This window comes from Bos javanicus, chromosome X (assembly GCF_032452875.1).
Source record: "Bos javanicus breed banteng chromosome X, ARS-OSU_banteng_1.0, whole genome shotgun sequence".
In the NCBI taxonomy this organism is placed as follows: domain Eukaryota; kingdom Metazoa; phylum Chordata; class Mammalia; order Artiodactyla; family Bovidae; genus Bos; species Bos javanicus.
The window spans coordinates 47,960,882-47,983,278 of NC_083897.1; positions in this window are offsets into that span (position 1 = coordinate 47,960,882).

Consider the following 22,397-nt stretch of genomic DNA (forward strand, 5'->3'; position numbering starts at 1 on the left):
ATTGATTTCTAATGTAATTCTGTTGTACCCAGAGACTATGATTTCAATTCTTTGCATATATATGCTTTGTAGAGATATACTTTATGGTCATACAGAAATGTATGTGTGTGTAGTGAATGTACCATGTGCATATGAAAAGAATGTATATGCTGTCATTACTGGGTATTGTATTCTATAAATATCAATTAGGTTTACTTGGTTGATATTATTCTTTAGATCCTAGATGTTTAAACTGACTTTGTCTAGATAGTGTATCAATACTGAAAGAACAGTGTAAAAATCTTCTACTTGAATTGTCTTTTTTGCTCTTCAATTTTGTTGATTCTTGCTTCATGGATTTGAAGTTTTGTCATTAAGAACATTTGTATTTACAATATTTTTCTGACAAACTGATTATATTATCATTGTAAAGTTTGCTTCTTTACCTTTAACAATACTATTTCTCTTAAAATTTCTTTTAGTTGGTATCAGTATAGCTACCGTGGCCTTCTTATGCTTACTGTTTGTATGATATATCTTTTTAATCTATTTTTTCTACACTTCTGTACCAGATTTAAAGTATGTATGTTATAGACATTAAAAGTGTGTATGTTTAAGATGGGGTCTTGGATTTTTAGCATTTTTTCATAATCTCTGTCTTTTACTTGGAGTGTGTCAACTATTATCATTTAATGTAATTATTAATATGATCATCTTTAGATCTTCTATTTTACTATTTGGTTTTTGTATGATCATTCTTGTTTTTGCGTTTCTGTTTTTACTGCCCTGTCTTCTTTTAGATTATTTTAATATATTTTAGAATTTTATTTGAATTTATCTATTAACTTTTAAACTACATCTTTTAAAATTTTTTAGTGATTCTAGAAATTACAATATACATTCTGAAGTTGTCACAGCCTTCAAAGGATTAATATTTTACTATTATGTTGGTGCCAAAGTAACTGCAGTTCTTACATTGTTGAAATTTGCCATTTGATATTGGAATACATTGCAAATAAATGTGGTTATGTTGTACATCACTTTAAGGCACATTTCTTGCTTTATATTTTTTTGCTAATGACATTGTGCTTATGCGTGCAAAGTCACTTCAGCTGTGTCTGACTCTTTGCGACCCACTGGACTGCAGCCCCCCCAGGCTCCTCTGTCCATGGGATTCCCAGGCAAGAATACTGGAGTGGATTGCTGTGCCATTCTCCTGGGGATCTTTCCAACCCAGGGTTTGAACCCGCATCTCTTATGTCTCCTGCATTTGGCAGGCGGGTTCTTTACCACTAGTGTCACCTATGAATTTGAGCAGAATTTTTTATCTGAGTTCAAAATGGGTCATAAAGCAGCAGAGAAAACTTAACACATGAACAGCACATTGGAACTGCTAACGAATGTATGGTGGAGATGAGAGCCTTGAAGATGAGGAGTGTAATGACTGGCCATCCAAAGTTGACAACGACCAATTGAGAGATATCATCGAAGCGGATTCTCTTACAACTATCTGAGAAGTTGCCGAAGAACTCAACATTGACCATTCTACGGTACTTTGGTATTTGAAGCAAATTGGGAAGGTGTAAAAGCTTGATAAGTGTGTGCCTCATGAGCCGACTGAAAAAAAATTCATTGTTTTGAAGTGTCATTTTCTCTTGTTTTGTGTACATGCAAAAACAACAAACCATTTCTCGATTGGATTGTGATGTGCAACGAAAAGTGGATTTTGTATGGCAATTGGTGATGATCAACCCAGTGATTGGACTGAGAAGAAGCTCCAAAGCACTTTCCAAAGCCAAACTTGAACTAAAAAAAGGCCATGGTCACTGTTTGGTGGTTTGCTGCCCATCTGATCCATTACAGCTGTCTAATCCCAGCAAAACCATTACATCTGAGAAGTATGCTCAGCAAATCAATGAGATACACTGAAAACTGCAAGGCCTGCAGCTGATATTGGTCAACAGAATGGGCCCAGTTCTTCTCCACAACAATGCCCTACCTCGTGTCCTACAACCAACGCTTCAAAAGTTAAATGAATTGGGCTATGATGTTTTTGTCTCCACCATTTTCACCTGACCTCTCACCAATCAACTACAACTTCTTCAAGCATCTCAACAACTTTTTGCAGGGAAAATGCTTCCACAACCATTAGGATGCAGAAAATGCTTTCCAAGAGTTCCTCAAATCTCAAGGCACAAATTTTTATGCTAAAGGAATAAACAAACTTATTTCTTGTTGACAAATATATGTTGATTGTAATAGTTCCTATTTTGATTCATAATGATGTGATTGAGCTAGTTATAAAGATTTAAAATTCAAGGTCCGAAACCACAATTAGGTTTGCACCAACCTAATAATTGCATAAAATGCAGCCGTACAACCAAGTAGGTCCATTTATCACCTCTCCTCACCTTCTGTTATGCAATGTTTGCCATATATATTAAAACTACCTGCATTTTAATCCCACAAGAGAATGATATTATGTTTGCTTTAAGTGGCTGTGTATATTTTAAAGAAATGAAGCAAGAAATGGTCTTTTCACTCAAATATTTACATTTTTTGGATTCTCTTTTATTCTTAAAGATCTAAGATTCTCTCTGGTGTCATTTGTTTTCCTTCTAGAGAATTGTCTTTTTTTTTTTTTAATTTTGGATATGCTGGTGATTCATTTTCAGTTTTCTTTTGTCTGAAAACTTGAAATTTATTCTATGCCAGTTGCTTCCTCCAAATATTGACTCTTCTCTTAAATCTGCATGCTTTTAATTTATCAGAGGGTAATTTTAAGTGTTTACTCACTCATACTAGTAGAATTCCCATTAACCCATTTTGGAAAACTATTTAAAATATGGGAAAGTATTTATGCAATAATAATAAATGAAAATAAGATGATAAACAGAATGTATTTCAGTTTTAGAAACAAAAAATGTAGCTATACATTTATAATGTATAAAAATGGAGAAGAAATATATCTAAGTCCTATTAGGGCTTCCCTGATAGCTCAGTTGGTAAAGAATCCGCCTGCAATGCAAGAGATCCCAGTTCGATTCTGCTGGGATTCCTAATCAGGAAGATCCACTGGAGAAGGGATGGGCTACCCACTCCAGTTTTCCTGAGCTTCCCTTGTGGCTCAGCTGGTAAAGAATCTGTCTGCACTGCAGGATACCTGGGTTCGATCCCTGGGTTGGGGAGATCCCCTGAAAAAGGGAAAGGCTACTCACTCCAGTATTCTGGCCTTCAGAATTCCGTGGACTGTATAGTTCTTGGGGTCACAAAGAGTTGGACACAACTGATATTATTCCTAATAATAACTAGGAATTATTTCCTGGTAGTTGGATTATGGTTGATTTTTATTTTATTCTTTAGAACTTGCTAAAAGCTATATTTTTAAAAACAGCGCATTTAATTTTATGATTAGACAAATAATAAAATTGATTTAAAAAGATATCAGAAGGCAATGGATTAATAAATGATAAATGAATCATGTAGTTCATAAATCCTTTACTATTTTGAAGGAGGAAAAGATTATCTAGACCAAAAGATCACAGAAGCTTTTCATAGGAGAAGTAGGATATGAAATGTTTCTAGAAGGGGATAGTTTAAATAAGTGTTGGGTTATGTAGGTGAAGTGGAAGGAACATTCTGAAATTTTTCTTGGTATGGAATTTAAGGCCTTGAACTCAAGAAGGTATTTGCTAAGCCTCTCTATTTTTTAAGATGCGTATGAATTTGTTTCATTGTGTTTCATTCATAGGCTGATTCTGTTAGCAAGGATGACAGAGTGATAGGTTACTCACTCAGGTTTCTGCTTTGTTTCTGGCTCAATGGCTTTGTTTCTGGCTCAGTGGCTGGAACTGGGGAACTAGGCAAGAGAAGAATGCAGTAATTGATTATTTTTTACTTCTTTGCTTTCTTTCAGTCTCTTCCAATTGTCATTTTCCATTTAGGGAAATATTCTCAAATAGAGATAATAATCTTGTAAACCTTTTTTATCAAACTTCATGAGAGAATTATTCCTTATTTCTCTTGACATCATTTTGTTTGCTTTCATCTTCTAATATGGAAAAAACTCTACATTTTTTAAATTTAAAAATTGAAAATTTAACTTGGAGTTAGAAACAAAATGCTTAAAACTTATCATATAGTATTTTGATAATAATTATTCCTTATTTCTCTTGACATCATTTTCTTTGCTTTCATCTTCTAATATGGAAAAAACTCTACATTTTTTAAATTTAAAAATTGAAAATTTAACTTGGAGTTAGAAATAAAATGCTTAAAACTTATCATATAGTATTTTGATAATAAGTTCAAAGAGCTACTTTTGGGAAACAACATGACAATTATGCTTTCTAATTTTAACAAAATTTCCAATGAACAGGAAGCCTCATATTGTGCAAACATTTATTTTTATTCTTTGAAACACAACTTTTAGATGAAAGAGGCAAGTTATAATAAAGATAAACTCCATGTAAGATATTTAATCACAAATCTAACCTCCAGGATATGTCCCAGTGGGAACATCCACTAAAGCCACTCTTTTACCATCCTGTACAGGAATCACTGACGTTCAGTTTGATGAGCCTGAAGCCCTATGAGATTGTGAGTCCTCAAAGGAAGAACCAACTATGTTGAGAATGCTAAACAGGGAAATGGGCCCGTATATTTTTGAAAGATAATCAGTAAGTATGTAGAAATTGAAAAGTTATTACTTAGGCATCAGATAAAAATTATTTTAATCGAGGTTCTTTATTTCTTGAACATTTTATGTAATTGACATTTAATGCTTATAAATTTTGAAGTAATATAACCATGCAATATTCTCACGAAATATATAGATTATGATCGACAAAATGCTATCTTGTGTTCATTTACTTGCCAGTATTCTTTATATTTATCATTGTAGTTAGTCAAGTTTTCTAATATATGAGCATCCAAGTCATTCATCAACAACCAGCGGTAATAAATATTAGAACTAAATTGAATCATTAAAGAATTGTATACCTTTTAATGAGGCACCAAAGAACATTTAGTCACTTATCATTTAAAATTCACTTAAGCATCTAGAGTAGAAGTGCCCAGTAGAACTTTCTGTAAAATTGGGAATGTTTGTTATGATAGCCACCAGTCACATGTGGCTATCAAGCACTTATAGTGATACTAGTGTGCCATAAGAAATGAATTTTTATTTTTTAAAATTAATTTTAAAAGCAGCATGTAGCTCAATATAGGTGAAGTGTAAATTTGGAGTCCTCATGTGTTTTTGAAGTGAAGTGATAAAGTGATAATAAAACTGAGTATTTTTTCCTTCCTTTGTCTTAATTCATTCTGAAAACAAAAACTTAGTTAAAAATATAAAATTCACAAAAGCTTTTGAATCCACTCTGGTCATTCTTCAAATAAAGAAGTTGGCTCAATTGAGTGTGCACTACAAATGTTTGTTCATTTGTGACAGGGTTTACATATTATCCTCAGTTGTAATTTTTTGAAATGGTTTGTATTTGATGCTCTATTAAACTGGTTGAAGATGTTAAAAAAATCATATGCTTAAACTTAACAATCGATACTGAAGTTTAATTGTTAAAATATATATATATTCAATTTTTGTTGAAGAAGCCTGGATATGTAAACTTGTTGTTTAAATTAGAGAAATCACTTCAACTGTCTGTGAATTTTAGTGGCTGATATCCATCTGAGCTTCCCTGGTGGCTTAGATGGTAAAGTGTATGCCTGCAATGTGAGAGACCCGGGTTTGATCCCTGGATCGGGAAGATCCCCTGGAAAAGGAAATGGCAACCCACTCCAGTACTCTTGCTTGGAAAATTCCATGGACAGAGGAGCCTGGTAGGCTACAGTCTATGGGGTCACAAAGAGGTGGAGACGACTGAGCAACTTTTATAACATGAAAAAAATTTCTCAGATGAAAGGAGAATGTAATGATTATACAAATTTGTTTCTATTCAAACTTTATCATCAAACTCCTAAGGGTTTGCTGTGAATACCTTCCAGCAGCTGGGGTAAGAATATTTGCTGCAGAGAGCTCTTCCCCTTTTCCTGTGGTCAGATATTTATGGGACAGTAGTGGTGATAGGATGATGTGACAAGAGGGGAATTATACAAGTCAAAATATTGTAGAACTCTGTGTAGTTTCTGTTCTCATCTAGGTATTCTTGCTCTTTTTGGCTCTCTATATTTCTGTCTCTGTCTCAGTAGTTGAGCATGCGTGTTTTCTAAGTCACTTCAGTCGTGTCCCACTCTTTGCGACCCTGTGGACTGTAGGCTGCCAGGTTCCTCTGTCCATGAGATTTTCCATGCAAGAATACAGGAGTGGGTGCCATGCCCTCCTCCAGGTGATCTTCCCAACCCAGGGCTTGAACCTGCATTCCTTTGGCTCTCGCATTGCAGGCAGATTCTTTACCACTGAACCACTGGGGACTGACCCTCAACTTACTATACTAGTGTCCATGGATTTAACATACATCATTTCAGTCACTATTAGGGGAACAATAAATTTCCTCAAATCCAAAGTAGGGCTTTTTGAAATATCTTTCAATACTCTACCTTTAAATTTCTATTGGTTAACTTTGCCTTCATCCTGGCCTTTCTGTCTGCTCCCTGATTGAGATTAAGCTAAGGAGCAGTGGTGAAAAGCTTGGGAAAAACTGGAAGAGGAAGAGCTGTCATTGGCAGGCTCCATTTTAACTGCAGGGTTGCTATAATGTAAGAGTCATTAATGTGCTAGATCTTATGTACTTGGTCTTTAAAAGTACCTTACAGCATACTGCAGTTAACTGTTTATTGCTTCCATTTCCTCCCACCCAACTCCGCCCCCCTACTGTGGGTGTCTTGCCGTTGCAGGGAAATCAGCAGAGTATATTCTGCTGCTCCCCACTGAAGACAGAAATAAGTGCTTAGTCTTTTTTTTGACACTTTCCACCTTCAACACCCACTGTGCTATGGCTCGGTAGAGTATAGGTGGTTAAATTAAAATTTCTTTTTCTATCAGTAAAATGTAAAATTTGCCCTAATAGCCTCAATCTATATTTTATTCAGTACAGATAACAAGATAATTTTCTTAATGAAAGTAGCTAATATATGCTCTACATATGGAGTTTTAAATTGTGATGGTAATGTCTTTTTGGTGACTGTAGTCTCCACTTTTGTGATGTAATGTTTTGTAAAGATGGCTAGTGATTTTACTGATTATTCTCAAATGGCTTAATAAACACATTCTTAATGGTGCTATGAATAAATTTTAAAAATTATTTTGTTCAGTAAAGTGCCTATGTGGTAAGAGTTTTAAGCCCTGAAAAATTTACTTAAATCCACTGCAGGCAATAACTGGTTTTATTTATTTTAGAAAAAGCTTAATAGCTCTTTTAAAATCTGAAAGTGATTTAACAATTAGAACTTTCATTAACTGTACCTGATCCTTGTGTACACACTTAAAAAAAAAAAAAAGACTTTTTGAAGGAAAACTGCATTTCCCAGGCCCTGTTAATGCTTTGCCTCTATCTGGTTCCAGAAGCTTGAAGCTGCACGAGAACCACAGGAATTAAGGGAGAATGGGGAGAATTCACTTACAAGAATTTGAAAGAAATACTCAAAACAATGGGTTCAATTACACTGTGTTCATGATTCTTTTCTTGTGAAAGGAGAAACATCAAATGTATTTTAATATGTCTGGACAACAGAACTTGCTTCTTAGAATTAGATTAAAAACAAGACAGTGAAGGATCATTTCTGACCTGAGTAGAAGATTCTATGCTCTTTGAGAGATTGCAGAATTCAGTTCAGTTCAGTTCAATTGCTCAGTCGTGTCCAACTTTTTGCGACCCCATGAACCACAGCACACCTGTCCATCACTAACTCCCGGAGTTTACCCAAACACATGTCCTTAGAGTCGGTGATGCCATCCAACCATCTCATCCTCTGCCGTCTCCTTCTCCTCCTACCCTTGATCTTTCCCAGCATCAGGATCTTTTCAAATGAGTCAGCTCTTCACATCAGGTGGCTAAAGTATTGGCATTGCAGCTTCAGCATCAGTTCTTCCAATGAGCATTCAGGACTGATTTCTGTTAGGATGGACAGGTTGGATCTCCTTGCAGTCCAAGGGACTCTGAAGAGTCTTCTCCAACACCACAGTTCAAAAGCATTAATTCTTTGGCGCTCAGCTTTCTTTATAGTCCAACTCTCACATCCATACATGACTATTGGAAAAACCACAGCTTTGACAAGGTGGACCTTTGTTGGCAAAATAATGCCTCTGCTTTTTAATATGCTGTCTAGGTCGGTCATAACTTTCCTTCCAAGGAGTAAGCATCTTTTAATTTCATGGCTGCAATGACCATCTGCAGTGATTTTGGAGCCCCCCCAAAATAAAATCTGATACTGTTTCCACTGTTTCCCCATCTATTTGCCATGAAGTGATGGGACCAGATGCCATGATCTTAGTTTTCTTAATGTTGAGCTTTAAGCCAACTTTTTCACTCTCCTCTTTCTCATCAAGAGACTCTTTAGTTCTTCTTCACTTTCTGCCATAAGGGTGGTGTCATCTTCATATCTGAGGTTATTGATATTTCTCCTGGCAATCTTGATTCCAGCTTGTGCTTCATCCAGCCCAGCATTTCTCATAATGTACTCTGCATAGAAGTTAAATAAGCAGGGTGACAGTATACAGCCTTGACGTACTCCTTTTCCTATTTGGAACCAGTCTGTTGCTCCATGTCTAGTTCTAACTGTTGCTTCCTGACCTGCATACAGATTTCTCAAGAGGCAGATCAGGTGGTCTGGTATTCCCATCTCTTTCAGAATTGTCCACAGATTGCAGAGGATACTTATTAAAAAAATCCTACCTTTCTTGTCTATGGCTCTGTAAGTGTCAGGCTGTTTCTGTTGTCATCCTTGTATTCAGTCAAGAATATGAAGCACCTGCAAGCAAGAAGTAGCTTTCTATTAAAAGAAATTAGTCATCCCTAAGACCTGTATATGTATGCTGACTCTGTGAAAAGTAATTGTTTCAAGCAGTTAAATCTTGAGATGGTATTCTGCTTATCCTAGCTCCTTAGATAACTAGTGCAATTAAAAGTGTTTTAAAATTATAGAAGCAGTCTATATTCTCCATAAAACAACACAGAATGATACATAGGAATTTATGCTACATAGGAATTATTAGGTCAATTAAAAAATTGACACGTGGTTGGTTGCTTAGATAAAAATATTGTATCAATATTAAATTTCCTGAAGTTGACAATTCTACTGTGGAAATGTAAGAGAATATTATCATTTAGAAGAAATGCTCGCTGAACTATTTGGGGGGTAAAGGGCTTTATGCAAGTTACTTACTCTTGAATAGTTCAGACAAATGTTATTTATGTGAATATATATTTTTATGTGTCTGTGTGAATACGTGTAGATGTATGTGGAAGAGAAACAGCAAACAATGAAACAAATAGAGTAAAAGGCTAATGTGTGAATCTATGTAAAGGATATGTGTGTGTTCATGGTTCTGTTGCTATTCTTACAACTTTAAGATTGAAATTATTTCCCAAATAGTTGAAAAAAATGTGAAAGCTTTCTTTTTCCCAGTTTTTTTCTATGCATACCTCTCACATAGAGCTGTTTTAAAATATATAGAGGATATACTAAATATTTAATTTTGTGGTTTGATTTTCTTCTTTTTCATTTATCAATATATTTTGAATTGTGTAGTGTTTTGGTCACCTGATTTCCAAGTACATGTCTATCTTATTTTAGCCAAATTCCCTTAGAGGACCTAGTTGCTCTGTCCTTCTCCATGACCTATTGAATTTTATACATGTGTTTTAAAGAATTTCATCAACCTTTATATGAATGAAAAATGGAGATTTTGAGAAAATCAAAATATTTCTGGGGTCCTTCTATAAGGGAAAACCATGCTATGAAGTCCAACTCACAGTGTTCTGTTATTTACTTATGAAAAAGGTAAGTCATTCATATGTTTCAGATTTCAAACCGTGCCAAAGGACATATAGTGAAAAACACTCTTTCTACCCTCTTCCCTTGCTATCCTCTTTTCAGAAGCAGTCAGTGCTAGTTCTTTCTTCTGTATTCTTGCATAGATATTGTATGCTTTTACAGTATGTGTGTATGTGTATATGTGCATGTACAGTTATTAACATATCCTCACTTATGAATATTATGATATCTTCACATATATGCATATTATATTCAAATTCATCATATACTTATTGAGCCGCTTCTATGCACTAGACACTATCTTAGGTGCTTGTGATACATCAATAAACGAAACAATATCCTTACTCTCATGTAGCTATCATCCTAATGGAAGTAGACATACAATAAACTTGGGCAAAATAAATACATTACGTAATATGTCAGAAGGTGAAAAATGTTATTAAACAAAGAAGATAGAATAAGGGAGGTTGAGAGTGCCAGGTCATGGAGAAGGGATGGACTGAGCTGGAATTTTAAATGTGATGGTCAAGATAGGCCTCCTTGAGAAAGTAACACTTAAGCAGAGACTTGAAAAAGATTTGGCTTCCCTGGTGGCTCAGGGGTAAAAATTCTGCCTGCAGTGCAGGAGATGTTGATTTGATCCTTGGGTTAGGAAGATTCCCTGGAGAAGGAAATGGCTACTCACTCCAGTGTTCTTGCCTAGGGAATCCCATGGACAGAGGAGCCTGGTGGGCTGCATTCCATGGTGTCACTAAAGAGTCAGACTCTACTGAGCACACATGCAAGGCTAGCAGAAAGAGATAGGAAGATTGTGTTGCAGATATCCGGATACCAAGAAAAGGGATAATCAATATAAAAGCCTTAAAGTGGGAATACTATGCCCAGTATCTTCAAGAAATAGCAAAGGATTCAGGGTGATGGGATCAGAGTAAACAGAAAAGAAAATAGTTCCATAGGAGTTCTGAGAAGAAATGTAGAGCCAGTTCAAGTGAATGGAGAGACACTGGAAATTTTTGAGCAGAGAAATGGTATCATGTAGCTTACATTTTAACAAGATAGTTCTCTGACTGTTGTGTTGAGAATACACAGCAAGGGGGCTTGGGTGAAAGCAAGAAGACAGGTTAAGTGGTTTTTGCAAAAATTCAGGCAAATAATGGTGGTTTAGACTAAGGTGGTAGTAGTGGTCAGGTTATGCATATATTCTGAAGGCAGAACCAACAGTGTTTCCTGACTGTATGTGGGATGTAAGAGAGAGAGAGAAGGAGTCAAGAATAACTCCTATAGTTTGATGTGAGCAACTGTATATATAGATATGCCACTGGGGCAGAGACAAATTTTGAGAAGCTTGAATTTTCTTTACAATTTTGGGGGCCTGCTTCAGGAAAATGAATATAAAACTACCCATGTAATATTAGATATTAGGTAAAATGGGAATATTTATTAATAATGAATGAATAAATGACACATTTTACAAATATTAAAAAACTTTCAACTACATTAACATCACAAAGTCCAGAAAAATAATAGTTTTAAAATTAATTACTCTCTATCTATTATTGTTTGCTTAGTTTCCAAAAATTTTTATCTTTGTTCTCCAAATACTTCTTTTTAAAGCAACTTGTTCTTGCTTCGTGCTTAAGGTGTGCCTTATCTTTCTGAGTAATAACCTTGATTGTTTTAAGTTTTCTTCTCCTTCTGAAGTCTTCATTTTCTGCGTTTCTTGTTTTTTTTTTCTCCTTTTTTAAAACATTAGTTCTGTTTGTTTTTTAGTTTTATTTTTTATCCTTGTCTCTAACTTGTGTGTTGGAACCTTTCCCCATGATTTGATAATCTTTGGTTGTCTGCTCTTGGTTGAGAGTGCTGATTGTAACTGAGTCTGGGGTATAGCTGATTTACTCTGAGTGCAGATGAACTGTTTAAATGCAGAACCGCTAGTCATCTGCATATTTAGGTTTTTCTTTTTGAGCTCATCAGGTTCTCCAGAGAAGATTTTTCCAATCTCTTGCCTGGAGGATGGAATTCTGCAGCCTTAGTGAGGGAAGCATTCGATTGATTATGCACATGGTTTCTCAATCCCCTTGTTTTAAGCGGTGTCCAGGGCCAGTGTGCCTGGTGTTTTCCAGTTCAGTGACTCTCTATTTTTTTTTCCAGAGCTGGAGAATAAACATGCAGACTTCTGTGGAGGAAAGTGAAAGACAGTTATCTACCTCTGTAGAATGAGAAAAAGGATCTTTCTAAATTAAGTTGCTTTTCAGATATTTTCACCGAAACCTCCTGATTTTAACTTTCTCTTAACACTCTGTTCCAAAAGTACTTAGTGCTGCCAATTTTTGAAACTTACGATGATACTGGATTATAAATTAGGTTATTTCTCAGCATTCTCCACTGCTGGCTGAGTTCCCTACTGTCTCAGGCTAAGTCACCTCATGCTAATTCACCTGGGTTCCACTTCAAAAATTATATTGCTCTTTATTTCTTCTAATGTACTTCCCAGATTTTGGGTTTATGTCTTAAAAAATAAAAACAACTTTCCTTGCATTTTTAGTGAGGTTTGGAGGGATTAAAATTCGATTCCTGAGTACAGTTTAGCCATCTAATACAGACTTTCTTGGGATCCAACAATTAAAAAAATATTCATTTATTTTTATTATTTATTTTATTTAGGAATAATTTTTTAAATTGTATTTTATTTAACTTTACAATATTGTATTGGTTTTGCATATATCAAAATGAATCTTCCACAGGTATACATGTGTTCCCCATCCTGTATCCTCCTCCCTCCTCCATACCATCCCTCTGGGTTGTCCCAGTGCACCAGCCCCAAGCATCCAGTATCGTGCATTGAACCTGGACTGGCGACTCGTTTCATATATGATATTATACATATTTCAATGCCATTCTCCCAAATCATCCCACCCTCTCCCTCTCCCACAGAGTCCATAAGACTGTTCTATACATCAGTGTCTCTTTTGCTGTCTCGTATATGGGGTTATTGTTACCATCTTTCTAAATTCCATATATATGTGTTAGTATACTGTATTGGTGTTTTTCTTTCTGGCTTACTTCACTCTGTATAATAGGCTCCAGTTTCATCCACCTCATTAGAACTGATTCAAATGTATTCTTTTTAATGGCTGAGTAATACTCCATTGTGTATACGTACCACAGCTTTCTTATCCATTCATCTGCTGATGGACATCTAGATTGCTTCCATGTCCTTATTTTTAATTATTTTTGGCTGCTGTGGGTCTTCATTGCTGTGTTTGGGCTTATCTTTAGTTGAGGTTAGCAAGGACTACTCTCTAGTTGCAGTGTGCAGGCTTCTCACTGCAGTGGCTTCTCTTGTTGCAGAGCGTGGGCTCAGTAGTAGTGGCACATGGGCTTAGTTGCTCTGCTGCATGCGGGATCTTCCTGGTCCAGGGATTGAACTGGTGTTCCCTGCATTGCAAGCTAGATTCTTAAGCACTGGACCACTGGGGTAGCCCCTGGGATCCAACCATTAAATACTTGGTTTTCTTACTGTTAAATTTGGACCAGGATTTCTGATTCCATTCATTTTTTCAAGGTAATGAGCACTGCCACTACTACAACAAACTCTCTTATCATTTTTCATTATATGAGAACTGGCTATAGATAAAAGGGCATGTTAATCCATGTCAATGATTCAGCAGTTATGAATTGAGCATCTATTGTGTACCAGGCACTGTGGTAGTCATTTGATATACGGAAATAAGTGAATCTACCCTCATTGGAATCACAATCTAATGGATGGAAGCAATGTAGACCCAAAAAAAAAGGTATCTGTAATATCAGAAGTATGATCCAAATTCCAATATAGCCCAGATGAAGGCATCAATAACTCTGTCTGGGTCAGGCTCAGGGAAGTCTTCCTGGAGGGGTTGATGCTGACATAGGGAATGGGTGTTAGCAGCTTGCCGCTTAGAAATAGTATGGAGAGGGTGTGGAGAAAAGGGAACCCTCTTACACTGTTGGTGGGAATGCAAACTAGTACAGCCACTATGGAGAACAGTGTGGAGATTCCTTAAAAAACTGGAAATAGAACTGCCTTATGATCCAGCAATCCCACTGCTGGGCATACACACTGAGGAAACCAGAAGGGAAAGAGACACGTGTACCCCAATGTTCATCCCAGCACTGTTTATAATAGCCAGGACATGGAAGCAACCTAGATGCCCATCAGCAGATGAATGGATAAGAAAGCTGTGGTACATATACACAATGGAGTATTATTCAGCCATTAAAAAGAATACATTTGAATCAGTTCTAATGAGATGGATGAAACTGGAACCTATTATACAGAGTGAAGTAAGCCAGAAAGAAAAACACCAATACAGTATACTAACGCATATATATGGAATTTAGAAAGATGGTAACAATAACCCTGTGTACGAGACAGCAAAAGAGACACTGATGTATAGATCAGTCTTATGGACTCTGTGGGAGAGGGAGAGGGTGGGGAGATTTGGGAGAATAGCATTGAAACATGTATAATATCATGTATGAAACGAGTCGCCAGTCCAGGTTCAATGCACGGTACTGGATGCTTGGGGCTGGTGCACTGGGACGACCCAGAGGGAGGGTAGGGGAGGGAGGAGGGAGGAGGGTTCAGGATGGGGAACGCAGGTATACCCGTGGTGGATTCATTTCGATATTTGGCAAAACTAATACAATATTGTAAAGTTTAAAAATAAAATAAAAAAAAAGAAATAGTATGATTAAGCTGCAGTAGACAATATAAATCTTTCACCCTCCTAATTTTGATCTGAGAGTGCTTTTAGGTGTTAGAATCCCAGATACAAAGCAGATGAAATAAGTAAATATTTCAGGCCATTTTAATTCAAGATAATGGAACATCACAATATCAATGTTCACATCATAATTCACAGCTGAAATGAAACACAATGAAATCAGTCTGTTTTTTCTGTCTTTATAGGGATGTTATGGCAATTAATATAATTGCTTATATAAAATGCTTTATGAGTATAACATAAACAATTTAAATATCAATTCAAAAAGAAAAGCTGAAATTGTAGTGACATAACCTCATTCAACTAGTACTTAACTAAGCACCTGTTATGTGATAGAAATTCTTTAGGTGTTGTAGATACAGTGATGAACAAATGGATGGCAGAGGAGATGAGTGTAAGGAAGGGAGAAATATAGATTGCAGTAGGATAAAATAGCAGGTGGAACTGTCCCAGTTTTAGATTTTTGGGACAGAGTAAGAGCCATTCAGGACTCTGCAATAAAGTCAGCATGTCTGGAGCCCAAATCATGAGGCAGAGAACAGCATAAGATAATGCTGCAGTGATATAGGAAGCTGCCAGTTAATAAATTTGTAGGGATCCATATTAAGGAATTAAATGAATTTTATCCCAACAATGATGGACACTGAACGGGAGTAACATGTTTATATGTATATTTTAGCAAGATCATCCTGCTGATTTTAAGTCCTTACATTTAAGTCCTTAAGAAAAGATCACCAGTAGCTTCTAATATAATAAAAGAGGCACTAGGCATTTAGTACACAGCTCCACCTATGACATATTTATACAAAAACTGAACCTAAAGCAGACCAAGTTTCTAGGTTAAAATACAAGTTTATAGGAAATGCAGGAAGACAGCAGACCATGTTCAGTGAAACCACAGGGATACAAACAAAGAACTACAGGCTGTTGGGAACTCTAGGACAAAAGACTCAATTTATTCAGGAAATAAAGTCAAGGAAATAAAAATCTGGAGGAGAAACCTACAGAGTAGGAGGGTATTTAAGGGCCACTTCAACCAAATGGGGGCTTCCCTAATAGCTCAGTTGGTAAAGAATCCACCTGCAATGCAGGAGACCCTGGTCCGATTCTTGGACTAGGAAGATCCACTGGAGAAGGGACGGGCTACCCACTCCAGTATTCTTGGGCTTCCCTTGTGGCCCAGCTGGTAAAGAATCTGCCTGCAATGTGGAAGACCTGGGTTTGATTGCTGGGTTGGGAAGATCCCCTGGAGAAGGGAAAGGGCACTCACTGCAGTAGTCTGGCTTGGAGAATTCCATGAACTGTATAGTTACCGGGATCACAAGGAGTTGGACACGACTGAGCTACTTTCACTTTCAACTAAATGTAGGGAGAGGATTTTGTTTGTAGAATGATTCAAACAATCAAAAAAACCTGATAAACCACTGTGATACTCTTAGGGAAATTTAAACAGTGACTAGATATTTGAAGGTTCCTAGGTAAGGAATTTCTTTGAGTTTTCTAGCTGTGAAAATGATGTAATGGTCATGTTTTAAAAACAATTTTTATTTTCCAGATAGGTGCCAGCATAAAAACAAGCAGATTAATAAATAAGACAACTAGTTGCTGTGTTTGTTACTACTAGTTTTCTCCTATAATTGGTTGTAGGAGAGGAAGATTGGAAGTAGAATGACCATGTAGGTAGGAGGTTTTTGTACCAATCCAGGAGAAAGAGAATGGAGGACTAGACTAGGGTGATGGCAGAGAAGGTGGAGAAAAGTAAATGGTTTCAAGACATACTCTGGAGGTAGAGCTGACAGAATTTGTTGATGAATTGGATTTGTGGGAATGTTGATGTAAGGAAATAGACAAGAACATTTGCCAGATTTCAGGCTTGATCAATTTGGTGGATTGAGAGTGTCATGTGTTCCAAAAGGGAAAACTAGAGAATAAGTAGTGTTTGGAGAGACAGGGTAAGATTTAACATAGATGTAAGTCCTTGGTTTTAGATTTCAGTGAGATATGCTAATACACATGGATTAATCTGTATTTGAACGTTCACATTTGGAGTGGAGGAAATATCTCTGGCTTAGAATCATCAAATTAAGATTAATTGGCATGTAGATAGCCAACTGAAGCTATGGAACTAAATGTGATCACCCTGGGGGAATGTGATTGAAAAGGAAGAGAGGAAAAGGGGGAAGAGGAGGTGGGGGGCGGGGGGAAGGTCTAGAATACAACTCTGAGAATTGGCAACACAAATTTATGTAGGGAAGAATCAACCTGCAAAATAACAAGATGGGGTGGAGAGAATATGAAAAAATCTTCTCCTGATATTCCAGGAAGCAAAAGAAGATAGTGTTTCCAAAAGAAGTGTGTGGTTAATTTAACATTGTCAACTTCTATAAAAAAATTAAATTAGATGAGGACAGAAAGAACATTGTGTTTGGTGACATATAAGTCATTAGTGTCCTTATGAAGTTTTTTTTTTTTTTTGTGGAATGATCTAGTGAAACTAACTTGAAGTAGGTTGAGGAGTGAGTAGAATGTGGGCAAATTGTGAAAGAAAATATAGGAAACTTTTAAAGGCAAGGTTATCAGGAAGGAAATATGGGGTTAAGGTGTTTTTTAAGTCTTAACCATGTATTAATGAAGATGGAAAAGATCCAGTAGAGCATAAGATAAATAAAAAATAAAAAAAAAAAAGGAGGAGGGTAATCAGAAGTGGAAAAACATCTAAAAATCATAGAAGAGTTAGGAACCAGAGAAGATGCGAAGGGTTTGATTTTAAATAGAAGAGACACTACTTCTTTTGTCACAGAAAAGATAATGGAAGGATACAGGTAGCTTCCCTGGTGGCTTAGACAGTAAAGAATCTGCCTGCAACGTGGGAGACTGGGGTTTGATTCCTGGGTTGGGAGGATCCTCTGGAGAAGGAAATGGCTACCCACTCTTGCCTGAGAAATCCCATGGACAGAGGAGCCTGGCAGGCTACAGTCTACGGGGTTGCAAAGAGTCAGTGAGTGACTGAGTGACTAAGCACATTAGGCACAGATAGTTTTGTAGGTTTTGTAGCTCTGTGTGTTTGCATGTGTGTGTGTGTGAAAGAAAAAAGGGAAGATTATCTGCTGAGACTGCAGGAAGATTTGGAGGTGTGTCAAAGAGGTTTGAGAACAATAGGGAAAATTTGAAGTAGCTATGGATATATATCCTCTGAGTTGACTGTGAGATTATAAAGTGCTTTTAGGGATAAATATTGACCACAAGAGACCACAAATATAGTGGCAGCAATATATGGAGTTGTATGATTTTCAAAAACAGTGCTCAGCAATCTGAATATAGTAAAAGCAGAAACATTTTAAAACAAAAAATGTGAATGGTCCAAAGCAAGCTTTATTTACCTAAGTTGTAATTTCCTGTTAGCTCCCAGGGACTTTGTTAGTAAAAGCGAGATAATAGATTCAATATACTTTGAGATCTTGGGAATGAAAGTCCTTTTTAAATACAAAGTGAAACCACAGTGATAATCACATAAAATTAAGCTATTTGAGATGTTTTCTATTCTTTTTGATTCCTGCATTACATGCCATTGATTTCCCTTTGATCCATCCCTTCACGATTAACTTAGGCATGATTTTCCTAATGCTTGATATTATCCTGTCAGTTTAAGAAACATCAGAGTAAATCAAAACTGAAGATGCCTATGATCACAAAATAACAAACATGTCAAAATAGAAATGTCAGTTTTTCTCAATTTAATAGCAGCTTATACCTCCCACCAAATCCACACAAGAAATTTCCAAATACCAACTATTGTATGTTTGTGAAGTGAATTCCAGTCAAAATTTAGACAAAATTCCAGACAAAATTAGACATTTGAATGAACATTTATTCTATTGTAACGCTATTCAGTTTGTACCTAGCATTGTTGTTAGACCCTAGGGATTTATATATGGATAAGACAAATTTCTTTTATGTATTTAAGGAGCTCATGAAATTGAGGCAGAGTAAAGAAGGGTGGAGGATCAGCCAGTGAAGAGCCTTATATTTCTTGCTAATGGAATTTGAATTTTAAGATGTGGGCAGATTAAAACCTCCAAAGGATTTTCATTAAGGAAGTGACATGATCAGATTTGTGTTAAGGTCACTTTCATAGCGAGTGTAGAAAAGGGACTAGAGGATAATAAGCTATAAGGAAAGAGAGAATTAACATTCCTGGAATGCCTGCTATATGCAAGACACAGTATTAATATACATAATATCACTTAATCACCACAAGAACAGTTAAGAACAAGCATTATCATCTCCATTTTATAGCTGAGTAAAATAAGGTTTAGAGAAGTTAATGTCCCAAAAGTCACAATCATAGTAAAATATATTGTTGGCTTCTGAACACAGCCTGACTCCAAGATCCATGCTGTTCTTCTGGACCATATGCTCAATGAGGGGCACTAGATGAATCTAAAAGTGAACAATGATGAAATCGTGAGTCAGGACTATGGCTGTAGGAATGGAAAGAAAAGTAAAATGTGAGAAATATTCAGGGAATAGAATTGGCAACAAGACCAGTATTTTGTGGATTTGAATTGGATGGGGAGGGAAACCAAGGGGCAGTGAGAAGTCAAGAACCTCTCCTGGGTTTTAATTTGCCTAAATGAGTGGACAGATGATGATACTTTGAACTGAAATTGGTCCATGAAAAGAATAAATGGAAAAATGTTGAAGATACAGGACAAAATGGGAATAATTGATAGAATGAAGAGCTGGAGGAGATGGGAAAGAGTACTGGTGGAGGGATTATCTTAGTTGCTTTCTTTTTAATGGGAGGAGGAGACTGTTTATATGCTCAAATATAGATAAATATAGAAGGAAGGGAATAATATTGAGATAATTTAGACTCAATAGCCTCTATATTATCTCTGAAAAGAAAAGTGAAGGCAGAAGGCAAGGATGGGAAAGTGAGCTTGAAAAGAATAGTATTAAAGGATTGATTAACCACTGAAGGGAATAGAAAAAGGAAATGATAACCATTTTTTAGCTAACTCACAGATAATTATTTCAGTTCAGGTACCCAGAATGGAACTTGGTTTCAGGTTTATAACTTTAAGTTTTCCTATTTCTCAAAATAAAGTTATCATAAATAATAATTTAGATAACTGATATTATTAGTCATGCATGAGGATCAACATTGCTTTTTATTTATTTATTTATTTTTGCATAGTGATAGAAGCAAAGTACAGGGGCTTCCCAGGTGGTGAAATGATAAAGAATCCACCTACCAATGCAGGAGACACAGGAGATGCAGGTTTGATCCCTGAGTCTTGAAGATACCCTAGAGGAGGAAATGGCAACCCATTCCAGTATTCTTGTCTGGAGAATCCCATGGACAGAGGGGCCTGGCAGGCTACAGTCCACAGGGTAAAAGAGAGTTGGATACGACTGAATGATTGAGCACACACACACAGGAACAAAGTATACTTTCGCCAAAAGCATAAGTGTCTCTCTAAACTACTCTTGTTGGGTTCTGATATAAATACTGTTAGCCTTGTAAAATAAATTAGGAGTGTGTTTCTTTTATTATTTTATGAAAAAGTTTGAGTAAGACTAAAAAGATTGGTTTCTCGAATTTCTCTGGAAACCTTTTAGAGCTTGGTTTCTTCATTGGAAGTTTTTTTTTTTTTTTTTTGACTCTATTGAATTTATTTAATGGATTCAGGGTTATTCAGGTTTTCTAATTCTTCTTGAGTCAGTTTCAGTAAATTATATTTTCTAGAAATTTACTCATTCAAGCTTTCAAATTTATTATAAAAATTGTACTATCCTCTTATTATGTGTTTAATAACAACATGTATAGTTATATTTTACTTTTCAAGTCTGAATATTTTTAATTTGTACCCTTTCTCTCTCATTTTTTATATTATTTACTTGTATTCTTTCTCACTCTATTTTTCCTTGCTTAATTACATTGGAAGATTGTCATTAAACAAAATCTTCTCAAGGAAAAAACACAGTCAAAAGCTTTGGCATAGTCAATAAAGCAGAAATAGATGTTTTTCTGGAACTCTCTTGCTTTTTCCATGATCCAGCAGATGTTGGCAATTTGATCTGTGGTTCCTCTGCCTTTTCTAAAACAGCTTGAACATCAGGAATTTCACGGTTCACATATTGCTGAAGCCTGGCTTGGAGAATTTTGAGCATTACTTTACTAGCATGTGAGATGAGTGCAATTGTGTGGTAGTTTGAGCATTCTTTGGCATTGCCTTTCTTTGGGATTGGAATGAAAACTGACCTTTTCCAGTCCTGTGGCCACTGCTGAGTTTTCCTAATTTTCTGGCATATTGAGTGTAGCACTTTCACAGCATCATCTTTCAGGATTTGAAATAGCTCAACTGGAATTCCATCACCTCCACTAGCTTTGTTTGTAGTGATGCTTTCTAAGGCCTGCTTGACTTCACATTCCAGGATGTCTGGCTCTAGGTGAGTGATTACACCATCGTGATTATCTGGGTTGTGAAGGTCTTTTTTGTACAGTTCTTCTGTGTATTCTTGTCATCTCTTCTTAATATCTTCTGCTTCTGTTAGGTCCATACCATTTCTGTCCTTTATCGAGCCCATCTTTGCATGAAATGTTCCCTTGGTGTCTCTAATTTTCTTGAAGAGATCTCTAGTCTTTCCCATTCTGTTGTTTTCCTCTGTTTCTTTGCATTGATCACTGAGGAAGGCTTTCTTATCTCTTCTTGCTATTCTTTGGAACTCTGAATTCAGATGCTTATATCTTTCCTTTTCTCCTTTGCTTTTCGCTTCTCTTCTTTTCACAGCTATTTGTAAGCCCTCCCTAGACAGCCATTTTTCTTTTTTGCATTTCTTTTCCATGGTACGTCTTTCATAGTAAACCAATTTAAGTCCATAAAATGTCTTCAAAATACCACTTCAGTGCATCCATGTTTGGACGCATAATGTTTTCATGATCATTCAGTCCTAAGTATTTTCACACTTTATTATCATGAAGTTTTCTTTGGGTTATGAAATACTTGGAATCTTGTTTTAAAATTTCAAAAGTAAGCTTAGTGTAATGTATTAAAACATGTGTGATTTTACTTCTTTTGGATATATGTCCATTAGTGGGATTGTTGGATCACTTGGTAGCTGTACTTTTAATTTTTTGAGGAAACTCCATACTGTTTTCCATAATGGTTATGGTAATTAACTTTGACTCTAATGCTATATTAGAGTTTCAGTTTCTCCCCACACTTGCCAAAACCTGTTATCTCTTGTATTTGGATAGTAATCATCCTAACAGGTGTGAAGAATGCTAAAAAGTTGAATTCACAGGATCAGAGAATAGAACAGTGTTTACCAGAGATTAGGAGGTGGGGAAAACGGGGAGATGTTGATCAAAGGGCACAAACTTTCTATTATGTGATAAATTAGTTCTGAAGAATCTAATGAATACCATAATGACTATAGTTAATAATATACCGTATTGTCTACTTGAAATTTTGTAGGAAAGTAGATCTTAAGTGCTCTTATCACACCAAAAGCAAAAAAAAAAAATAAAAAAAATAAAAAAGCCCCTTACAACTATATTGGGCATTTACACACATGGCTTGGATGGTACACAATCTGCCTGCAAAGCAAGAGACCCGGGTTTGATCCCTAGGTTGGGAAGATCCCCTGGAGAAGGAATGGCAACCCACTTTAGTCTTCCTGCCTAGA